At 37.8% G+C, this 24,263-nt stretch overlaps 1 long non-coding RNA gene across 1 annotated transcript; it reads right to left on the minus strand.

Moving 5' to 3' along the window:
- Nucleotides 1-21,252: 21,252 nt before the first annotated feature.
- Nucleotides 21,253-23,222, minus strand: LOC149158665 (uncharacterized). The gene is made up of 3 exons (XR_016261073.1): nt 22,060-23,222; nt 21,793-21,915; nt 21,253-21,641 (listed from the first exon to the last, which is right to left on the minus strand). It is a non-coding gene; the product is annotated as an uncharacterized LOC149158665 (long non-coding RNA).
- Between the last annotated feature and the right edge of the window lie 1,041 nt (nt 23,223-24,263).

The following is a 24,263-nucleotide window of genomic DNA, read 5'->3' on the forward strand; positions in this document are numbered from 1 at the left end:
TTCTTTAGGTATGAAATCTTCTTACCTACAAAGGTACCATGCAAAGAAAAATAAGTAGTAGAGAATTTCTTCCAAAATGTGGTGAAATAATGGGTTCTTCCATTAAGCATTGTGTCAGATAGAGATATGATATCCACAAGGAAGTTTTGGACATGATTGTTTGAACTTGTGGGGATGAAATTGCTACATAGTTGTAGCTTCCATCAATAGACAAATGTATAGTTCATTAAAGGTTTCATTGAATTAATGAAATGAACAGAGTCTTGAAATAACATGTTTTTTATGTAAAATCCATTCAGTGATATACATCGGATTAATTAGTAATCATTTTAATAAGACGAGATTATCTTCATTGAAACTTAATTAGATAAATAAGATAAGAATTGTTTTAATCATATTGAAGATGGCTCAAGTGCCCTTCACAAATGTAATAGAGAGGATGAGGAAAAGGGAAAACAGGAAGAGGAGAGATTCAAATTTTGTGTGGAATATATGGTCTTCATAAAGATGACCAAGGAGCAGTTCCCACTGCCTACTAGGGTGTCTAGATCGTTGGTGAGGAGCTTCAAGGGACCACTATGACATGTGGATCGGATTAGTGATGTCACCTATAAGTTAGAACTATCATTTTATTTGAGATCTCGTAATATAGTTCTCCATATCAGTCAAATGAAGAAGGGAAGGGTTGACACAGAGGATCCGAGAAAATAAAATCCATCACATGCCCCAACATTAATTGTTTATCATCCAGAGTTAGAGCTTGAGGAGATCATAGCCTATGAGACTTGGCGTTGGCATTATGACAGAATTGGTACTATGACACAGGTGTTGTCCTTGATGGAAACTCTCACAAATGACAGATCATAGTTCAGGTTCATAGAATGAAGAAAGAAAGGTATACGCAAGTTCCCATTAACAAAGCCACATGTACATGTGGGTTCGCAGACCAAAATGCGCGTATGAGCGTACACACGGACTTTCACGAAATGAAAGGGGTGTACATGTTGGAAAACTTGGTTTTTGTCTGTGGTATTTTGACCATGCTATTGGTCCAAGGTATCTTGTCCAAAGTATTGACCCCAGGTATTTGGTCCAAGGTATTGATTCTAAGTGGTTTCGGACCATGGTATTGACCAAGGCCTAAGACTATAAAAGGAGGAGAAGACCATTAGGCAAAGTCACTCATTAATTGAATAACTAATGAAGAGAAAGATCTAGTATACAGGTGATTGGGTTATGGTGTACAGTTGGACCTGAATCAAGGATGAACCTAAGCACTTGATGAAGGATAAGTTCTATTGATGGTTCAAGATCTTAGGGCTTGAAGAGAAGTATATTTGAGTGGTTTTGATCTTTTTCCTGAATAATTGGCACATGTCGTAATCTGTAAATATGATGATCTAGGTATAGCTGATGTCTGAATAATTGTAAAGGTTAAAATCATCACTTACAGATCTGTACATAGGTTCATTATAGCAAAGGCGCGTACACACGTTGTTTCGGCATTTCAAAAGTGCGTATATGCAGGTTTTCCTTTATACAAGTGCGTATGCACGCAGGTTTTTCACATTGAAGTAGCGTACACCTCATAAAATATGCTTTAGATACTTCTGATTATTGTTACCTCAATATCTAGATAATAAAAGTTGATACTGGAGAGAAATAAATGGACTAATCCATGTAACGCATTTAATCAAACTGATTGGGGAGGGAATGTTCCCTCTCGTTATGAACAAAAATTGTATGACCGATCACTATGGGTACAATGACAGATGCCCGGGACCAGTGGATCCAGCATGGGGACCTGAAGGTTTTGATCCTTTTGTTCCAGGACGAATAGCTTCTCATCTTATAGCAGCGTGTATTTTGGGTATTGTCATTGTATCAATGACAATACCCCACAGAGAAAAAGTAATCAACATAATATTATTCCATCTAAAATATAATCTATATTTTGATTCCTGGTAGGTAATAGTACGAATTGAACTATTATGGCGAGAAAGAGTCTCATTCAGAGAGATGAAGAGACAAGCACTGGAACAAAAATATTAGCAGTGTTTTGGCTTCTGGCTTGGGTTCTGGTTACTGTTACTATATTCTGGTTATAGCATTCAGAGAAGTGATTGTTTGATTCAACTTTTTTGATTGGTGCAAAGGAGATAGGTTAATATTTGACGTTTGATTGATGTCAGTGATGGATCTAGTCTAAAAATTTATGAAATGTAGTCCCTGGAAGAAAAGAGAAGGTTGTAACCTTCTGTAGGTCAGCGCCTACGTACTAGTACATTAGCTAGTACAAGAGCTAGGGGGTTGTAGCTCCCTTACAGAAGAAGCTGGAGAACAAGAGAAGGTTATAGCCTTCTACAGGTAGAAGCCTGTGTACTGGTATAAGACTGCACCAGTACAAAATATTGTAAATAGAAGTTTCTTATTAAAATAAATATAAAGACGACTGCAGCAGGTGGTTTTCACCCACATTGGGTTTCCACCTTATATCTTTTGTTCATATGTGTGACTGTCTATTCTGTTTTTACTGCTCTTGGTTACTGTTTATATGGTTCTGATGAACAGATTAAAGATCAACTTATGAAGAATTAACTAAATTATAAGTTTACAGGGTATACGCTAGTTGCCCTATATACAGTTGCATATACACGCAAGTTTCATTAATTGAAGTAGCATATATGAATCATAATATGGAAATGAAATATTATTGACTTTCTAATACTGATTCACCCCCCTCTCAGTATTGTTTCCAACACTTGGAGCATTGGAAAAAACGGGAAGATAGAGTACTTCATCAAATGGAAATATGCTTTGGAGAAGAATGGATGGAAGGCTTGTGAATCCTTTTGGATATGGTAGAGGCATCTGAAAGTTAATGAGAGGAAGCATCAGTGGGCAGTCCCAAGGTTTCCAGGGACAAAAATGACTTAGTGTGGGGAAAGTGTGTGGGGGGGGAGGGGGTGCGCACATCAGGCCACAAGGCACCAAGGCATGCCCCCATCTCATTTGTGCTCCAATAATCTCATGTACCCTAAATCCTTAATAAGATGGGGTACCATGGGTGACACCCTCGTCACAAGAAATTTGACAAATATATCACACTATTTGCAGCGTTATGGATTAGAGGTGTCTACAAACTCAGAAACAAGACTTGACATGTCAACTTGGTGGCATAATCAGAAAAGCATGGGCTATTGATGGACCGAGAAACCAAAAATATAATTAAGATAACATCAGTTAAGACAAGGAGAAATGATGTGGGAAGAGATAGTGTAGACATCGGGCACACCATGAAAGAACTTAGGCAACCCAATGAGGTCATCCTCGTTGAAGGTTCACAATCCATATGGGCGACCCAACCCAAGCATAGGTAGAAGAAATTACAGTTGAGTTAGCATGACCCGTATATATAAGTGAAGCCAAACAATGGGAGAGGATCACCCAACGAACACCAAAAGATAAAGCTACATTGTCAAAAGGACTTGGAATATGTAAAAATAAGGAGAATGACGATGTGAAGGAGTTTAATGGAGTGAGTTCAGGGCCTATAGTCATGCAGACCAAAGTGAGCCTGTCGAACTAAACAAAGATGGGTAGATAGGTTGACAACAACCCAAAGAGGATGTTGGGTTACCTGGGTGGGATCCGACAAGTAAGGAAAACGATTTGCGATATTCATTTTGGTTTTTGGGCTATGTATTCTTATAGATCAAGCCATTTTCTCAATGGATCGTCATATTTTTTGTTTATTAATAAAGAATAAATTCAGAGGGCAATTCCTCATGAGATAGCGCATTTTCATGATAATGTTCATGTTTATTTTAATATCTTTCATATAATTCTCATGTTCTATGAATGTATGAAGTTAACTGGAATAAAGTGGAAATATTATTATTGTTCTATTTTGATGAAATTCTGTGAATATTATAATATAGAGATTTACATGAGTGATATATTATGAAGCATAGGTTGGGTGGATTAATGTTGTGCTGCTCTAGAAACTTGTAAAACATGTCAACACGCTAAAAGAGTCACAATGCTCCCACAAATGTTCCTTGTAATTGTAGGAGGCCATGGGATCAAGACATTGCCTCCTCCAACAATTCATAATTTCTTTGTAATAACAAAATTCTTTTCATGTCTAAGAGTGGGATCGACTCACAACGATGGAAAGAAAAAATACTATTTAGCAATGACTCTTTCAAGAACCTGGCTCCAATATGCTTAATTCCTTTGACTTTTATATCAATATGAAATATAGCTCTAATCAGATTAACCCCTTTAAATTTAATAGCAATATGAAATACAGAGGAGATCAAATATATTGTTGGCATTATGATTCAAGTGTTGTCCTTGATGGCAACTCACTCAGAGGATGGTACAGGTGCTCAGAGGTTGGTACAGGTGATGGCAACTTAATCAGAAGACAGATCTTAGTACAGCATGCCAAGGAAGTTCATATACGCATGTTCGTTAAGCCCAAGTCGCGTGTACACGCAAGTTGGTTTCAGAAAAAGCGCGTGTATGTGGAAAAGTATCTTTGGTCCATGGTGGTTAGTCCTTGGAAGTTGTGCCTATGATTTCGGACCATTGTGTCTCGACGGGCGTGTCGATCCCTAGTTTTGAAGTTGATGGTATTGTGTTACTATGGTTTTGGCTCTTGGTATTGAACTAGGCCTAAGACTATATAAGGAGAAGAAGATCATTAGGCAAAATCATCTTTCGACAAGGCTTGAATATCTAAGAGAGAAAGAGATCTGATATGCAGGTTCTGGGTTGCTTGATCTAAGCCAAGGAGAGATCACATCGGTTGATGGAAGACTAGATCTAAGGATAGATCGGGATCTAATGGTTTGAAATGCACTATCATGATATGGTTGATTATGCGTATTGTCGCAATGTTACGTTTTGGATCTAACTAATGTCTGGTACAGCTGCAAATTGAGAAAGTTTATTTTTAGATCTGTACGCAGGTTGGCTTCGGTAAAAACGCGTGTATACGCGGGTTTTGCTCATTGAAGTAGCGTATATCTTTTGAAGCTTGATTTTGGGTTTACAGTGGGGTCTGACTGTTATTGCAGAGTTCTGTAGTCTGCTCTGTGTTCTGGTAACTGGTGATTGACAGGGTTCAGTGGTTCAGTGATTCAAAGTTTGGTTGTTTTATGCTTCAATGATCTGTTGTGGAAATTGAATGATTTGTGGTCTTCAGATTGTAATGTTGTGCTTCAGGAATATCCAAGTCTGAAAATGTATGAAAAGTGATATCTGAAAGAAGGAAGATTGTAGGTCAGCACCTACGTACTAGTATCTTGGCTAGTACAAGAGCAAAGGGGGTTGGAGCTCCCTTCCAAGGAAGTTTGGAGAACGAGAGAAGGTTGTAGCCTTCTGCAGGTTGTAGCCTGCGTACTGGTATAAGGCTGCACCAGTACAAAAGATTGTAAACTGAAGTTTCATATTAAAGAAAGATAGAGACAACTTGCAGCAGGTGGTTTTCACCCACATTGGGTTTCCACCTTATATCTTGGTGTTCATGTGTGTGGCTTTTTATCTGTTCTGTTATACTGCACATGTTTACTGTTAATGTGGTGAATAATGTCCTGATGCACTTAATTGAAGAATAAGCTAACTAAATTGTGAGTTTTCTTCTTATACGCTGTTTTACTTCGTCACAGTAGCGTGTACACGCTGGTTCACTTAACTGAAGTAGCGTATATGTTTCTGAGCATTTAAAAAGTTTGATTAATCTGATAATACTGATTCACCCCCCCTCTCAGTATTATTTCCAACAATTGGTATCAGAGCAGGTCCTTCAGAGAAGCTTGATCGCTTGAAGGAAGATCATTCATCATGAGCAACTACGAGAAAGAAGCATCAATCAGGCCACCGGTTTTTGATGGAACAAATTTCAATTATTGGAAGGTAAGAGTTACTGCATATCTTCAATCTCTTGGTACAGAAGTTTGGGACATTGTAGAAACAGGCTATGCTTTTCCTTCAGCTACTCCTACAGATCCAGCTGAGAAAAAGGCATATGAAACAAATGCAAAAGCAGTCAGTACTCTATTAGGAAGTATATCTCAAACAGAATTCATGAAGGTCATGCACTTCAAATCAGCAAAAGAGATATGGGACAAAATGATCACTAGCTATGAAGGAGATGAACAGGTAAAGCAAGCTAAACTTCAAACTCTCAGGATTCAATATGAGACCCTCAAGATGTATAATGATGAAAGTGTGGCTAATTATTTTCTTCGGGTAGATGAGATTGTTAATTGTATGAAAAATTTGGGTGAAGAAATAAAAGAGACTATAGTAGTTCAAAAGATTCTAAGATCATTATCCCCCAAGTTTGAATCTAAAGTATCTGCAATAGAAGAAAAGGAAAATCTCAAAGTTCTCACTATGTCTCAGCTACATGGAATTCTAACTGCTTATGAAATGAGAAAGGGAGGTCCATCAGACAGAAGGGAAGCTGCTTTTAAGGCATCAAGAAAAGAAGATTACTATGAAGCAAGCCATGTTCCAGAAGAAGAGGAAGAAGAATCAAATTTTGTCAGAAATCTTCAAAGGGGTGCTGGAAGGTTCAGAGGTAAGCTACCTTTCAAATGCTTTGCTTGTGGAAGAGTAGGTCATTATGCTGCAAAATGTCCTAATAAGGATAAAGGAAAAGAACCTGCTAGATGGAATAAGAAACAAAGTGCAAATAAGAAAAGCTACTACACCCATGAAGATAGTGATGGCTTATCAAACAGTGATGAAGATGAACAAGGTAATAAATATAAGCTATTAATGGCATTTGAAGATGATGATTATGAGGATGCTGTAGATGTGGATAATCTCTATAATGAAATTACTAGACTCAAGAGATGCATAGAAGAAAAGAGTGTGATCATTGATACTTTGCAATTTCAAATTGATGAAAAGGAAAAACATCTTGAAAAACTAGAAGGTGAAATTGTTGGTCTCAGAAAAGAAATTGAGAAAACAAAAGCTATTAATCTTAAGTTTGTCAAAGGATCTGAAACTTTGGATGAGATTATCAATGTGCAGCGGTCTCCTCTAAACAAGACAGGTTTGGGCTATAATGGAGAAACCTCTCAAGCATCCACCTCAAAAAGTTATCTTGATGCAGCAAGAAGAAATGAGCAGAAGAACAATGAAGATAATCAGGTAAAGCAGGGACGAATTACAAACAGAAACTATCAGGGACAATCCTTCTTAAGGGTGAACAAAAGCTACAACCAACCACAGGTAAAATCTTCTCAGTTTGGCACAAGAATAGATGAAAATAGAAATTACAATCAGTTGGCTGGTAGATTCAATAACCGCAGAAGCTTCTTCAATGGACAATGCTTTTCTTGCCATAACTTTGGTCACAAAGCAGCTCAATGTGTTGCATATAAAACAATCATGACTAGGGAAGCTCAAAAACAAAGAAGTATGACAGGGATTACAAAGAGGACCTATAACAACTTTTCGGTTCTTGAAAATGAAGTTGAATGTTCTATTTGCAATAATTTTGGTCATAAAGAATCTGAATGCAGGAGCAGGTTTCAGGAGAAAAAGGAACAAGCCACGAGCACCAAAAAATGGAGAATAAAAGAACCTCAGACAGAAAGATGTGGGATAGCGTTTTATGCAGAAGGACAGGAAAATCTATGGTACATTGACAGTGGATGTTCGAAACATATGACAGGTGATAAAGAAAAACTTGAATCTTATTCTACTTTAGAAAAGGGAAAGAAAGTTTCTTTTGGAAATGATACTCCTGCAACTATAAAAGGAAAAGGTATTGCTCCTTTGAAAGAAAAGGTCAAGGCTGGAAATGTTTTGTATGTTGATGGATTGAAGCATAATCTTCTAAGTGTCAGTCAGATGTGTGATCAAAAAACCGAGGTTATTTTCAGATCGAATGGATGTCTTGTTCGTGATCTTGATACAGGTAAAACAGTTCTCAAAGGCAAAAGAACTCCAAATAATCTGTACATATTTGAAGAAGGACAACAACAATGCTATCTTAGCAAGGATGAAGAGCACTGGTTATGGCATCGAAGGTTGGGACATCTAAGCTTCTCACAAATAAGAAAAGCATGCAAATATCAGGCAGTTCGCGATCTTCCAGATATCAAAATTCCAGACAACACCATATGCAAATCTTGTCAGTTTGGAAAGCAAACCAGAACTAACTTTCCAGAAAAGGAAGGATCAGCTAGCTTGCCTCTTGAGCTAGTCCATACAGATGTATGTGGTCCATTTAGGAAAAGGACACCTCGAGGAGAAGAATATCTGATATTATTCATTGATGATTTCTCAAGGTTTGTTTGGTTAGGGCTTATGAAGCACAAAGATGAAGCATTCGAAAAATTCAAATCCTTCAAAGCATTGGCTGAAAATGAATCAGGACACAAAATTAAGTGCCTCAGATCTGACAGAGGTGGGGAGTTCACATCAAATGAATTTTTCGATTTCTGCGATGAACATGGGATAAGAAGAGAATTCTCTACAGCTAGAACTCCTCAGCAAAATGGGGTTGTGGAAAGAATGAACAGAACTATCCAACAAATGGCTCGTGCTATGCTCGATGAATCAGGTACTCCTGCAACCTTCTGGGGTGAAGCTGCACATGCTGCTGTTATCATTCTTAACAAAACAAATGTCCGAGTAAACAGCACTCAAACACCTCATGAGCTTTGGAGTGGTAAAACTCCTTCCGTGAAGCATTTCAAAATCTTTGGGAGCAAATGTTATATTAAGAATACTGATGAGCAACTTGGCAAACTTGAACCTAGAGCAGATGAGGGCATTCTTCTTGGTTATTCTCCACATAGCAAAGCATACAAGTGCTACAATAAAAGACTTGGCAGAATTGTTGACAGTATTGATATAGTGGTTGATGAGAAGGGATATATTCCTAGGCAAGTTCATCATGAAGACATTGAAGAAGATGAAGGTTACTCTCAAAGGCGAAATGATGAAGAAGAAGAACCTCAAGAAGAAGAAGAATCTCAAGAAGAACCAGAGGAGCAGACAAGAATAGAAGAGAAGACTCCATCCAGATATGTCCAAAAGAATCATCCAGAAACTCAGATTGTGGGGCAGAAAGAAGCAGGAGTACAAACAAGAAGGACACTTGCAGAAGCTTCAAGCTACTTGGCTCTACTCTCCTCCATTGAACCACAAAATGTGAAAGAAGCATGCAAAGATGAATGTTGGGTCAAAGCAATGGATGAAGAACTTGAGCAAATCGAAAGGAACAACACTTGGGAATTAGTTCCTAGACCAAAAGATAAGAATGTAATAGGAACAAAATGGGTCTTCAAGAATAAGTTAAATGAAAATGGAGAAGTAATTAGAAACAAGGCCAGACTTGTTTGTAAAGGGTATGCACAGCAAGAAGGAATAGATTTTGAAGAGACCTTTGCTCCTGTGGCAAGACTAGAGGCCATCCGAATGTTCCTTGCTCTCTCAAGCTTTCAAAACTTCAAGGTATTTCAAATGGACGTGAAATCAGCCTTCCTGAATGGAGACTTAGAAGAAGAAGTATATATTGAGCAGCCAGATGGGTTCATTCTTGGAAATGATCCAAACCTTGTATGCAGATTGAAAAAGGCACTCTATGGGCTCAAACAAGCTCCAAGGGCTTGGTACTATCGGTTGGACAAATATCTTCACCAACAAGGCTTTTCAAAAGGATCAGCAGATAGCAATCTCTATATAAAAGTTGAAAATAACAAATTGCTAATTCTTGTTGTTTATGTAGATGATATTATTTTTGGCAGCAATGAAGAGACTATGAGTCAAAACTTTGCCTTGGTTATGCAGAAAGAATTCGAAATGTCACTTCTTGGAGAATTGACATATTTTCTTGGATTGCAAATCCAACAAAATGAAGGAGGTATCTTCTTGTCTCAAACCAAATACCTCAAGCAGATCTTGAAGAAGTATGGCATGGAAGAGTCAAAGCCAGTATGTACACCCATGGTTACAGGATGCAGCCTCAGTGCAAATGATGAATCAGCAGCAGTCCACCAACCCACTTATAGATCCATGATTGGGAGTTTGCTTTATTTGACAGGTACTCGACCAGATATTACACATGCAGTAGGAATGGTTGGAAGATTTCAAGCCAACCCAAAGGAAACTCATCTTCAGGCAGTCAAAAGAATCTTCAAATATCTTCAAGGGACCCAAAACTATGGCTTATGGTATCCTAGAAATACAGATCTCACTCTTCATGCTTACACAGATGCAGATTGGGCTGGAAGTGTGGATGATAGGAAAAGCACAAGTGGAGGTGCTTTCTTCATGGGTTCCAGATTAGTATCTTGGTTCAGCAAGAAACAAAGTTCGATTGCCTTATCTACAGCTGAAGCAGAATATGTGGCTGCAGCATCTTGTTGCACACAACTTCTTTGGATGATGCAGACCTTGCAGGACTTTCAAATCACTTGCACTCCACCTGTCTCTATCTTATGTGATAATACAAGTGCAATCAGCATTTCAAAGAATCCAGTCATGCACTCAAAGACCAAGCACATACCAATCAAGTACCATTTTCTTCGGGAACAAGTGCTTGAGCAGAAGGTCAAGTTGGAGTATGTTCCTTCTAAGGAGCAAGTTGCTGATATTCTCACAAAACCACTGCCCAGGGAAACTTTTGAATATCTCAGACAAAAGCTGGGAGTAGTTGATGCTTCATCCTGTTGTTGAAGTTTGTTTGTTCTACAAAAAGTTGGTATACGCAGGTTACGGAAGGGATATACGCGTATATACGCGGATTCATGCTGGGTAAGTCGCGTGTATGCTGGACGCTTGTTGCAGAAAGAATATCCGCGTACATACGCTGTTTTATACAGGATAAACCGCGTATATGAAGTTCTGAACAGCAAGGGAAAACTCTGAAGTTCTGAACAGCAATGGGAATGTCAGAATTCTTCAGGCACAGTTTCAGGGAGTGCAACAGGCACAGGTTCAGGGGGAGCAGCTTAAAAGTCTCATAAAGCATTGTTGGCATTCAGATGTTTTGGTTGTTGGTTTCAGGAGAAGGAGCTCAGAAAGAAATTCTGGTTGCTGATCTAACAAGATGTTTATCAGATGCTGCTGGTGCCTTTCCTAAGTCTTGGTCTAGATCTGTTGTCTCTATGTCATGTATCTCTCTTGTCATATATGGTATCAAGGTCATGTAACGGCCTTTGTTGGTTTCCCCACTATGCCTGGGATGAATGCTGTAATATAATTGGTTGTTTCTGTTATGTCCCCTCTTGGTAGGGAGTATGGATGTATGTATTGAGTCTTTTGGTGATAGGAAGGTCCCTTATGGTGTATAAGTCTTGGTTCTTGTTGAAGAACATCTTTTGCAGATCTGGCCTTCGGTCAGGGGGAGCACAAGTCAGCACAGCCAAACAGAGATATCAGCATGTCCTCAGGGGGAGCACAGCCCTTTGCCCTTGATGTCAAAGGGGGAGAGTGACTTGGTGTGGTGGTTGCCATCAAGTCCAAAGGGGGAGATTGTTGGCATTATGATTCAAGTGTTGTCCTTGATGGCAACTCACTCAGAGGATGGTACAGGTGCTCAGAGGTTGGTACAGGTGATGGCAACTTAATCAGAAGACAGATCTTAGTACAGCATGCCAAGGAAGTTCATATACGCATGTTCGTTAAGCCCAAGTCGCGTGTACACACAAGTTGGTTTCAGAAAAAGCGCGTGTATGTGGAAAAGTATCTTTGGTCCATGGTGGTTAGTCCTTGGAAGTTGTGCCTATGATTTCGGACCATTGTGTCTCGACGGGCGTGTCGATCCCTAGTTTTGAAGTTGATGGTATTGTGTTACTATGGTTTTGGCTCTTGGTATTGAACTAGGCCTAAGACTATATAAGGAGAAGAAGATCATTAGGCAAAATCATCTTTCGACAAGGCTTGAATATCTAAGAGAGAAAGAGATCTGATATGCAGGTTCTGGGTTGCTTGATCTAAGCCAAGGAGAGATCACATCGGTTGATGGAAGACTAGATCTAAGGATAGATCGGGATCTAATGGTTTGAAATGCACTATCATGATATGGTTGATTATGCGTATTGTCGCAATGTTACGTTTTGGATCTAACTAATGTCTGGTACAGCTGCAAATTGAGAAAGTTTATTTTTAGATCTGTACGCAGGTTGGCTTCGGTAAAAACGCGTGTATACGCGGGTTTTGCTCATTGAAGTAGCGTATATCTTTTGAAGCTTGATTTTGGGTTTACAGTGGGGTCTAACTGTTATTGCAGAGTTCTGTAGTCTGCTCTGTGTTCTGGTAACTGGTGATTGACAGGGTTCAGTGGTTCAGTGATTCAAAGTTTGGTTGTTTTATGCTTCAATGATCTGTTGTGGAAATTGAATGATTTGTGGTCTTCAGATTGTAATGTTGTGCTTCAGGAATATCCAAGTCTGAAAATGTATGAAAAGTGATATCTGAAAGAAGGAAGATTGTAGGTCAGCACCTACGTACTAGTATCTTGGCTAGTACAAGAGCAAAGGGGGTTGGAGCTCCCTTCCAAGGAAGTTTGGAGAATGAGAGAAGGTTGTAGCCTTCTGCAGGTTGTAGCCTGCGTACTGGTATAAGGCTGCACCAGTACAAAAGATTGTAAACTGAAGTTTCATATTAAAGAAAGATAGAGACAACTTGCAGCAGGTGGTTTTCACCCACATTGGGTTTCCACCTTATATCTTGGTGTTCATGTGTGTGGCTTTTTATCTGATCTGTTATACTGCACATGTTTACTGTTAATGTGGTGAATAATGTCCTGATGCACTTAATTGAAGAATAAGCTAACTAAATTGTGAGTTTTCTTCTTATACGTTGTTTTACTTCGTCACAGTAGCGTGTACACGCTGGTTCACTTAACCGAAGTAGCGTATATGTTTCTGAGCATTTAAAAAGTTTGATTAATCTGATAATACTGATTCACCCCCCCTCTCAGTATTATTTCCAACATATATTTAGTTACAAATAACATAAAACAAACATAGTCCACTAAGGTGGCTCACATGGCTCATGAAAATATAAATTAAGTGCGAGTATAAGATTTCATGCTTAAATATTTTAAATGTTAACTTTTAGCCTCATGTTGGTGAAGGAAAGCACTCACATGAAGAATATAATACTAGCAATGATAATCCACCCATGTCACTTGAGTACAAAACAAAAACAAAGACAATTGGTAATTCCCAAAAATAAAAAGATAAAACAATTTCAAATCAATACAAATTTTATGCTGAAGAAAAATACTCACATAAAAAATATAATACTAGCAATAAAAATCCACCCATGTCACTTGAATACAAAAAAAAAAAAACACTGCTAATTTCGCAAAATAAAACAATAAAACAAACGCTAATTCCACACAATAAAAGAATAAAACAAACTCAAATCAATACATTTTTTATGGAATGGTTGTAACTATGACTTCTTCACTGACAAAACTACTTGAAAATAAAATTATAAGTAGATGCATCACTCTACAAAAATCTTAGAAAAAAATAATTTAGGATAATAATTATACTAATTTTATCTTTTATATACATATTTAATATATTTTTTTTTCAAATTTTATATACAATACATACAAACAACATAAAATTTTAAAGTAATTAACGAACAATAATATGTCGGTTAATCTTTGTATATTCTGACTCAAAAATTGGGCTATTAATGCTTTTTCTAATTTAAACTCTACATAAGACATATAGAAACTACATAACTAGCATTTGCACCACATGTTGCAAAGGAAACGCCATAAGGCAATGGCATAATAAATAATTGCATAGAAGAAAAAGTCAAAATTTTATGCAATTTTGTTTCTTTATTAGTTTTTATTTTTATGTTATGTTTTAAGGGGACCTGGGATTTAAGGTTTGATTCATGAGTCTATCTAATGTAGAACTTCATTTCTCTGTATGTATGTATATATGTATATGCTAATACTCTTCTGATAAGGTAAAAGGTGAAGCAAATATATCATACATTTTCTCCATTTATTATAGAGCTCCTGAGCTTATATTTGGAGCCACTGAGTATACTTCTACTATTGATATCTGGTCCATGGGTTGAGTTGTGTCTTAGTTGAGCTACTTCTTGGTCAGGTAAGTGGGTTTTCAGCTTCAGAGTACAGTCTTACCTATGCATATCATGCATGAATACCGAATTTGCAGTTTGTAATATTCTCAATGACATCATTCTTACATATATTTGAGGAAATTTTACCAAATTTGTACCAAACGACGATGTAGCATGCTGATCATTCTCACCACGCAGAAAACTTGCAATCGTGTTTGTGTGTTATATCAAGTAAGGTATTATAGGCACACACAGATTTCTGATTTTCCTTTTCCCTTTACAGGCTCTCTTAAGCTCCCACCAGGATCAGATTTCATCCTTAGCTATCACTACCCAGTCTGTGGGGTGGCCCAAAAGGTATTTTGATCATTAGTGTGAAAGCTACATACAGTTTGACAAAGATACGTAAATTACTGCTATCAAACTCTGGGAATTTAGGATTTTATTTTTTATGCAGTTGGAAAGGTTTCTTTGTGAATGTTCAGTAATATGGTTAAACTATTAATAGTCATACTTCAAAAAATCACTTCTGAACGGTCCAAGTAGTGACCTACTAAATCAAGAATAAAAGGCCCAATTCAACTTCAATTCAACATCAATGCATGAATAACTACACTGTTGCAGTAAGTTATGTAAGCCCAAATCTAAACCGATTATTTTCCCTGTATGTGTTATGCATAGAGCAATGATTATTTCTCAGAAATGTCCAACACTGTTGCAGTAAGTTATGTAAGCCCAATTGTAAACGAATTATTTTCCTTGTATGCGTTATGCATAGAGAAATGCTTATTTCTCATCTCGAGTGAAAGTTTTGGTAGCATTAAAATCTCAATATTTTTGACCTATAATTAGATGAAAAAGTTCATATTAAGTGTCACCATCAATTAAAAAAAAAATATAACTGATTTATGTCTGCCCCTTCATATTTAATTAAGAAATTATAAAAGCAACATTTATTTCTCTACCCTACTTCATTTCCCTTTCATGCCTTTCATTGAAGAAAAGCTAATAGAAAAAAAATTGTGAATTACATAAAAGTTCAGTCAAGTTTGCAATCTTGATTTCCTTTTCATACATTTAGATTGAACAAAAGCTGGATAAAATAATTGATAAAACTTTTGTGATCCTGCACTAAAGTTCAGTGAATAATGCAATCCAGAACAGAGTTATCACCATTTGGTTCCTTTTGTGACACCAGTGGAAGTGTCTCTACTTCATGCCAAAACTTCATGACAACAACTGTTTTTTCTTTGCTTCTAGTACAGGTCCTTTGTCCAAAAAAAGTTTCCATGACCTGTCCCTTAAGCTACCAACGACTTAATTCAGAAGCTACAGCGGTATTCCAAAGCCTTTCCTGCATAGAACAAAGGCAGACATATAAAGTAATATAACACAAACATAAATAATGTTGTTATTTGCACAACACTGTGAAGGTACTACATTTGGCTATAAACAAAGTCAAAAAATCAATAGAGAAAGCACAAAATCATTGCCATTGCATGAACCTGCATGAAATCATTAGCCATCCAAGATGTTTCCTCAAGAACAAAATCCCAATGAGATTTCCTTCGTGGAGGCTCCAGAAAAGGTTATTAGCAGATTCTGTGTTCTTTCTCAGTCTATAGCCTGCATGTCAGGCAAATTTGGCATTAAAACAATATTTCACGGCATAGCTAACAATGCTGAGATAGAGTAGTCTCCTAGAGAACGAATATATTAAATATCTATTAAAATTTTTGAAAGCATTTAACCATAAACCTCTATAATACTTACTTTGATCAATTTGGCCTCTTCCAAAATGATATCTTCATGTGCTCTTTTTGCTGCAGCCGATTAGTTTGAATTCTTCTCCATTTCCAAAGGAAGAGCAACTCCTGGGTATTTACTATTTACTACTCACAATACCAGATAAGATGGTAACTTTTGATTGTGGAAGCATAGACATTTTTTGGAAACTAGATATGCCACCCGCTTGACTCTCAACCTCCTTTTCTAGTACAAAAGAGGAATTTTCATTCCTTTTACATCCTGAATATTTGTGATCTTCGGTGCTAGCGGGTAATCCTTCTTCAGTCTTTATCTTAACATCAGTGACCCCTAAAAGTTTATCTTCATACATAGAATTGGCTCTGCTCCTCGTATGCAAATCCTTATAATTTGATGAAGATGTTTCCTTTGTATTGTCCAAACTTGTACTTTCTAGTAACCTCTCAGACATTGAATGTTTCTTACAGGCACATTCATTAAAGTCAGGGTTCTCATGTGTATGAGATGAATTAGTTCCTGATATGTTCAGTTTGCCAACATCAACTGCAGTTGTGGATGAACGATGTTGACTATTTTCCTGTTCAACATGTACATTCTCCTCATCTTCAATCAACCATCATACCTCCTATTCAGACTTGGTTCCAATACAATAGCATTCTGGACAAATTTATCTATACCCAATTTATCATTTTCTTGGCATGATGTTTGATATGTCTCTTCACTAACCACCATCGATGCTGCAACATTTCTTGGAACTGCGTCTTGAGCCACATTGACCTCTTTAGGATGCTGATGGCTTTGGATATTGTCAGAACTTATATCAACCTTAATGCCAATATGATTTCCTTCATTGTGGATATATGGTAGCATCCCTATGAGTGTCCTGCCTCTGTAGCCCACTCAAATCAGTTCCCAAATGGTTTTCATGCATAAGTGCTTCTCGCATTCCATTCTTATTGAAGGGCGTGGACTTTGAAATATTGGTTGATGAAATATTACAATTTTTGTCTGCATGTATCTCAACCTCTGTATCTTTGACTTCTCCAAGGCCTTTTAAACCAGTGGGAAAATTTGGAGATCTATCACTAATAATGACTTTAACATTATCCTTTATTGAGGAGTGTCCAGTATAACGATTTGATTTATGCCTATTTCTTCTTGCATATAGCCTTTAGCTCCCATGCGTACACCCCCCTGAGTATTTTGATTCTTTTACATGTGTTTGAATCCGACTTCCATCCAGCTGTGATGTCTGCTTTCCTGTGCAACATGTCCTTTCCCATCACAACATGATGTGATTCTTTCATCATCCACGACTTCTGTATCACCAACAAAATTGCCTGCTGTGTTTAATTAGTTGCCAAGAAAAGTCCCAGGTCTTCTATTGCTTTCGGCAAAATCTCCAATTGGTAAGGCATTCAAAGAAAAGCTACCTTTTGATTCACTGCAAAGTATCATTGAATGGTTTATTGGCTACCATAAGAGTTTATGTAACTAAGTATTGGTTGTGCTCCATCACAAAAGCAGAGATTTTGCAAATTCGTAGAGACAATAAAAACAAAGCTAAGCAGGTGATAAGCCTGAAGAAAACCTTGTCAGGTACTACTCAGCCAATGGATCCCTTGGTGATGGAGAGAGAAAACCAATAGAGTTCGTCTCTCCAAATTTGAAATCCGAAAATTTTCCTCTTGAAAAGAATAAAGCAAGATGTAAGCTACAGCAAAGCAAATAACCCTCACTAAGCATGGACTGTAAATTCAAGGAAAATGAATAAGAGATGAGACCTTCTCCAGTGATTCCATCTCCCGCCTCCGTTCTTCACGAACAAAAAACTCCTACCTGATTTCATGGTAATCATTTCTCTAGTGGATCAGTGAATAGAATAACACCGTTAAAAGAAAGCTTTGGGACTATAAAAATGGTATACAAACAAAATCACTGCTCACGAAGAGAAACCGAAGCTGTGGTGCTTGTATGAACAGTGGCGGGAGATGTGGTTATAACATTTCAGAACCAACTAAAACGTTTATTTGCTATTGTCCCGATGGCACCTCGCATACAGAGATATGCCCACCAATAGCATTGCTACTTTTCCTGAACCCCTTCTCCCAATTCGATTACGAGACCCAATGCTTAAATTATCACAATCTATAAAAATGTTTTAAATGTTCCCTCCATTCTGCACTCTTGAACCCATGGACATATGTGTATGTGTTTCCCTATATTGCCAAGTATTCCCCCTCTTTGCAAAAACTATCGATTTTGCTTTTACTCATAATAGTTGTTATGACCGCGTTGCAGGTCATAAAAACAGGCCCGCCATTGTAATAGGTAAATATAATTCTTCCTAGTATTCGGTATCTCCACGGTGATTTAGTACTGAATTTGTATCTTTCTTTTCATTATTTTCTTCGGCGTTGGACAAAGGATCACATTCATATCTATCTGCTGGTGTCACCACAGGTTGCTCCACTGGAGGAATTGCTTTGGTAGCAATAGCGGTACTGTTATTAGGGTATTGTCTGAAAAAAAGAAAAAGTTCTAGGAATTTCTGCAAATATGAGAGAAAGGACATGGAAGCGTGTGTGTGCTTGGGCGCGAGACAGGCCATTTGCCAATATTCTCTTACGAAGCACTTCGCCAGTCAACAAATTGCTTCCACGAGGAGAACGAAATTGGGGTTGGAGGGCTCGGGTCGGTCTATCTGGGTAAGCTTAGCGACGGAAGAACTGTGGCGGTAAAGAGACTTTCTCATGATAACTCCAGGAGGGTCGATCAGTTCGATCAGTTCATCAATGAGGTTAAGATTTTTTCGACTTTGAATCATCCACACATTGTCCGGCTTTATGGCTGCACCCCTGCACACAGCCCACAGCTGCTGCTCGTATACGAATTTGCCCCAAACGGAACCCTAGCTGATCATCTTCATGGCGATCGCAAAGACCCCAAGGGATTACCATGGAATACTCGCTTTAATATTGCTGTTCAAACTGCGCAGGCCTTGGCTTTTCTTCACAGTGTTCATCCGCCTATATTGCACAGAGATGTGAAATCCTCAAACATTCTCTTGGGAGAAAATTTTATTGCCAAAGTGGCTGATTTTGGGCTTTGCAGACTTGTGCCTGTAGATGCCTCACATGTCACCACCTCTCCACAGGGCACACCAAGCTACCTTGATCCAGTGTATTATCAGTGCTATCAGCTGACAGAGAAATCCGATGTGTACAGCTTCGGGGTCGTTTTGGTGGAGATCATTTCTGCCAGATTAGCAGTGGACACCAATCGGAAGACCAGGGAAATCAACCTTGCTACCATGGCAATAGCTAAGATTCAAGAAGGGGCTTTGCATGAGCTTGTGGATCCGCAGCTCAATATCGAAAAGAACCATGAGGCGAAGGCCATGGTATGTGCCGTTTCCGAATTAGCGTTCAGATGCCTGGCGTCAGAAAGAGATGACAGACCACACATGGAGCAAGTTGTTACTGAGTTTGAGGAAATCAGACATTTGTGTGTTGGCAGTTCAAATGGTCCAGGTGAACAAGAGGAAGGATACCTTTCCAACATCAAACAGCTGAGCACAGCGCCAATATCTCCCACCTCTGTTGAAGACACGTGGCGCACCAGAAGCTTCACTCCCAAGCAGTGCATAATTTCTCCCTTGGAACTTCGTATGCATAGTGTTTAATTTGCAGTTTTCAGATTTGGCGCACCAGAAGCTTCACTCCCAAGCAGTGCATAATTTCTCCCTTGGAACTTCGTATGCATAGTGTTTAATTTGCAGTTTTCAGATTTGCTCCAGAATCTGGCTTTCTGACCTTAACCCAGGATGTAAAAAGACCACAGCTAATTAACATTCCCGGCTAGCTGGACTGTATAATGGCCGGGAGGCATAACCGCATGCTATTAAGGTAGGGCAGAGAATAATGAGATTTGAATAACTGGGTATATTAGAAATTGAACCAAACCTGTTTCATATTACATGCTGTTTGAGGAAATTTTTGTAGGAAAGAAATATGGAGCCTCCCAATGTTATAATATAAACAACATTTGTTTGTATTTACATAAAAGTTCGGTCAAGTTTGCAATCACTGCTACCTGAGCTCTGCTTGAGTCATGTATCTCAACCTCTGTATCTTTGACTTCTCCAAGGCCCTTTAAACCAGTGGGCAAAGACCATTTACGTTGGTGTCACCATCAATTAAAAAAAATTATAACTGATTTATGTCGCCCCTTTCATATTTAATTCATATTTAATTAAGAAATTATAAAAGAAACATTTATCACCATTTGGTTCCTTTTGTGACACTAGTGGACTACTACCCTGCTGCAAAGGAGACATCACCCCTGCATGAGAGTGTCTCCACTTCATGCCAAAACTTCATGACAGCAGCAGCAACTGCATGAGAATTTTTTGTTTGCTTCTGGTACAGGTCCTTTGTCCAAAAAAAATCTCCATGACCTGTCTCTTGAGCTACCGAATGACTTACTTGAGCAGCTGCAACCATCTTCCAAATCCTCGTGTTTATGTGTTATATCAAGTAAAGTATTATAGGCACACACAGATTTCTGATTTTCCTTTTCTCTTTACAGGCTCTCTTAAGCTCCCACTAGGATCAGATTTCATCCTTAGCTATCACTACCCAGTCTGTGGGGTGGCCCAAAAGGTCTTTTGATCATTAGTGTGAAAGCTACATACAGTTTGACAAAAATACATAGATCACTGTTATGAAACTCTGGGAATTTAGGATTTTATTTTTCATGCAGTTGGAAAATATTAATGCTAAACAGTAAGGTTTCTTTGTGAATGTTCAGTAATATGGTTAAACTGTTAATAGTCATACTTCAAAAAATCACTTCTGAACGGTCCAAGTAGTGACCTACTAAATCAGGAATAAAAGGCCCAATTCAACTTCAATTCAACATCAATGCATGAATAACTAGGCCGTTGCAGTAAGTTCTGTGAGCCCAATTGTAAACGAATTATTTTCCTTGTATGCGTTATGCATAGAGCAATGCTTGTTTCTTAGAAATGTCCAACGCTGTTGCAGTAAGTTATGTAATCCCAATTGTAAATGAATTATTTTCCTTGTATGCGTTATGAATAGAGAAATGCTTATTTCTCATGTCCAGTAAAAGTTTTGGTAGCATTAAAAACTCAATATTTTTAACCTGTAATTAGATGAAAAAGTTCATGTTAATGCTTATTTCTCATGTCAAGTAAAAGTTTTGGTAACATTAAAAACTCAATATTTTTAACCTATAATTAGATGAAAAAGTTCATATTAGGTGTCACCGTCAATTGAAAAAAAAATATAACTGATTTATGTCTGCCCCTTCATATTTAATTAAGAAATTATAAAAGCAACATTTATTTCTCTACCCTACTTCATTTCCCTTTCGTGCCTTTCGTTGCAGAAAAGCTAATAGAAAAAAAATTGTGAATTACATAAAAGTTCAGTCAAGTTTGCAATCTTGATTTCCTTTTCATACATTTAAATTGAACAAAAGCTGGATAAAACAATTGGTAAAACTTTAGTCATATATGTGATCCTGCACTAAAGTTCAGTGAATAATGCAATCCAGAACAGAGTTATCACCATTTGGTTCCTTTTGTGACAGCAGTGAAAGTGTTCATGACAACAGCTGCAATTGCATGAGCATTTTTTCTTTGCTTCTTGTACAGGGCCTTTGTCCAAAAAAAAGTCTCCATGACCTGTCCCTTAGGCTATCCAACGACCTAATTCAGCAGCTACAGCGGTATTCCAAAGCCTTTCCTGCATAGAACAAAGGCAGACATATAAGTAATATAACACAAACATAAATAATGTTGTTATTTACACAATACTGTGAAGGTATTTACGTTTGGTTATAAACAAAGTCAAAAAATCAATACAGAAAGTAGAAAATCATTGCCACTGCATGAACCTGCATGAAATCATTAGCCATCCAAGATGTTTCCTCAATGACAAAATCCTAATGAGATTTCCTTAGTGGAGGCTCCAGAAAAGGTTTTGAATTAGCAGATTTTGTGTTCTTTCTCAGTCTAGCCTGCATGTCAAGCAAATTTGGCATTAAAACAATATTTCACGACATAGCTAACAATGCTGAGATAGAGTAGTCTCCTATAGAATGAATATATTAAATATCTATTAAAAAGTTTGAAAGCATTTAACCATAAACCTCCATATTTACTTTGATCAATTTGGCCTCTTCCAAAATGATATCTTCATGTGCTCTTTTTGTTGCAGCCGATAAATTTGAATTCTTCTCCATTTCCAAAGGAAGAGCAACTCCTGGGTATTTACTATTTACTACTCACAATACCAGATAAGATGGTAACTTTTGATTGTGGAAGCATAGACATTTTTAGGGAACTAGATATGCCAATCGCTTGACTCTCAACCTCCTTTTCTAGTACAAAAGAGGAATTTTCTTTCCTTTTACATCCTAAATATTTGTGATCTTCGGTGCTAGCAGGTAATCCTTCTTCAATCTTTATCTTAACATCAGTGACCCCTAAAAGTTTATCTTCATACATAGAATTGGCTCTGCTCCTCGTATGCAAATCCTTATAATTTGATGAAGATGTTTCCTTTATATTGTCCAAACTTGTACTTTCTGGTAACCTCTCAAACATTGAATGTTTCTCACAGGCACATTCATTAAAGTCACGTTTCTCATGTGTATGAGATGAATTAGTTCCTGATATGTTCAGTTTGCCAACATCAACTGCAGTTGTGGATGAATGATGTTGACTATTGTCCTGTTCAACATGTACATTCTTCTCATCTTCAATTATGCAACCATCATACCTCCTATTCAGACTTGGTTCCAATACAACAGCATTCTGGACAAATTTATCTATACCCACTTTATCATTTTCTTGGCATGAAGTTTGATATGTCTCTTCACTAACCACCATCGATGCTGCAACATTTCTTGGAACTGCGTCTTGAGCCACACTGACCTCTTTAGGATGTTGATGGCTTTGGATATTGTCAGAACTTATATCAGCCTTAATGCCAATATGATTTCCTTCATTGTGGATATATTGTAGCATCCCTATGAGTGTCCTGCCTCTGTAGCCCACCCAAATCAGTTCCCGAATGGTTTTCATGAATAAGTGCTTCTCGCATTCCATTCTTATTGAAGGGCGTGGACTTTGAAATATTGGTGGATGAAATATTACAATTTTTGCATGTATCTCAACCTCTGTGTCTTTGACTTCTCCAAGGCCTTTTAAACCAGTGGGAAAATTTGGAGATCTATTACTAATAATAACTTTAACATTATCCTTTATTGAGGAGTGTCCAGTATAATGATTGATTCATGACTATTTCTTCTTGCATATAGCCTTTAACTCCCATGCACACACCCCCTGAGTATTTTGATTCCTTTAAATGTGTTTGAATCCGACTTCCATCCAGCTGTGATGCCTGCTTTCCTGTGCAACATGTCCTTTCCCATCACAACATGATGTGATTCTTTCAGCATCCATGACTTCTGTATCACCAGCAAAATTGCCTGCTGTGTTTAATTCGTTGCCAAGAAAAGTCCCAGGTCTTCTATTGCTTTCGGCAAAATCTCCAATTGGTAAGGCATTCAAAGCAAAGCTACCTTTTGATTCACTGCAAAGTATCATTGAATGGTTTATTGGCTACCATAAGAGTTTATGTAACTAAGTATTGGTTGTGCTCCATCACAAAAGCAGAGATTTTGCAAATTCGTAGAGACAATAAAAAGAAAACTGAGCAGGTAATAAGCCTGAAAAAAACTTGTTATGTACTACTCAGCCAGTGGATCCATTGGTGATGGAGACAGAAAACCAATAGAGTTCGTCTCTCCAAATTTGAAATCCGGAAAATTTCCTCCTTGAAAAGAATAAAACAAGATGTAAGCTACAGCAAAGCAAAGAACCCTCACTAAACATGGATTGTAAATTCAAGGGAAATGAATAAGAGATGAGACCTTCTCCAGTGATTCCATTTCCCGCCTCCGTTCTTCACGAACAAAAAACTCCTACCTGATTTCATGGTAATCATTTCTCTAGTGGATCAGTGAAGAGAACAACACCGTTAAAAAAAAAGCTTTGGGACCATAAAAAATGGTATACAAACAAAATCACTGCTACTTGAGTTCTGCTTGAGTCATGTATCTCAACCTCTGTATCTTTGACTTCTCCAAAGCCCTTTAAACCAGTGGGCAAAGACGATTTACGTTGGTGTCACCATCAATTAAAAAAAATTATAACTGATTTATGTTGCCCCCTTCATATTTAATTCATATTTAATTAAGAAATTATAAAAGAAACATTTATCACCATTTGGTTCCTTTTGTGACACCAGTGGACTACTACCCTGCTGCAAAGGAGACATCACCCCTGCATGAGAGTGTCT

Source organism: Pinus tabuliformis, chromosome 5_2 (genome assembly GCF_031772625.1).
Source record: "Pinus tabuliformis cultivar Carrire ecotype Pingquan chromosome 5_2, CPIR1, whole genome shotgun sequence".
Taxonomy (NCBI): domain Eukaryota; kingdom Viridiplantae; phylum Streptophyta; class Pinopsida; order Pinales; family Pinaceae; genus Pinus; species Pinus tabuliformis.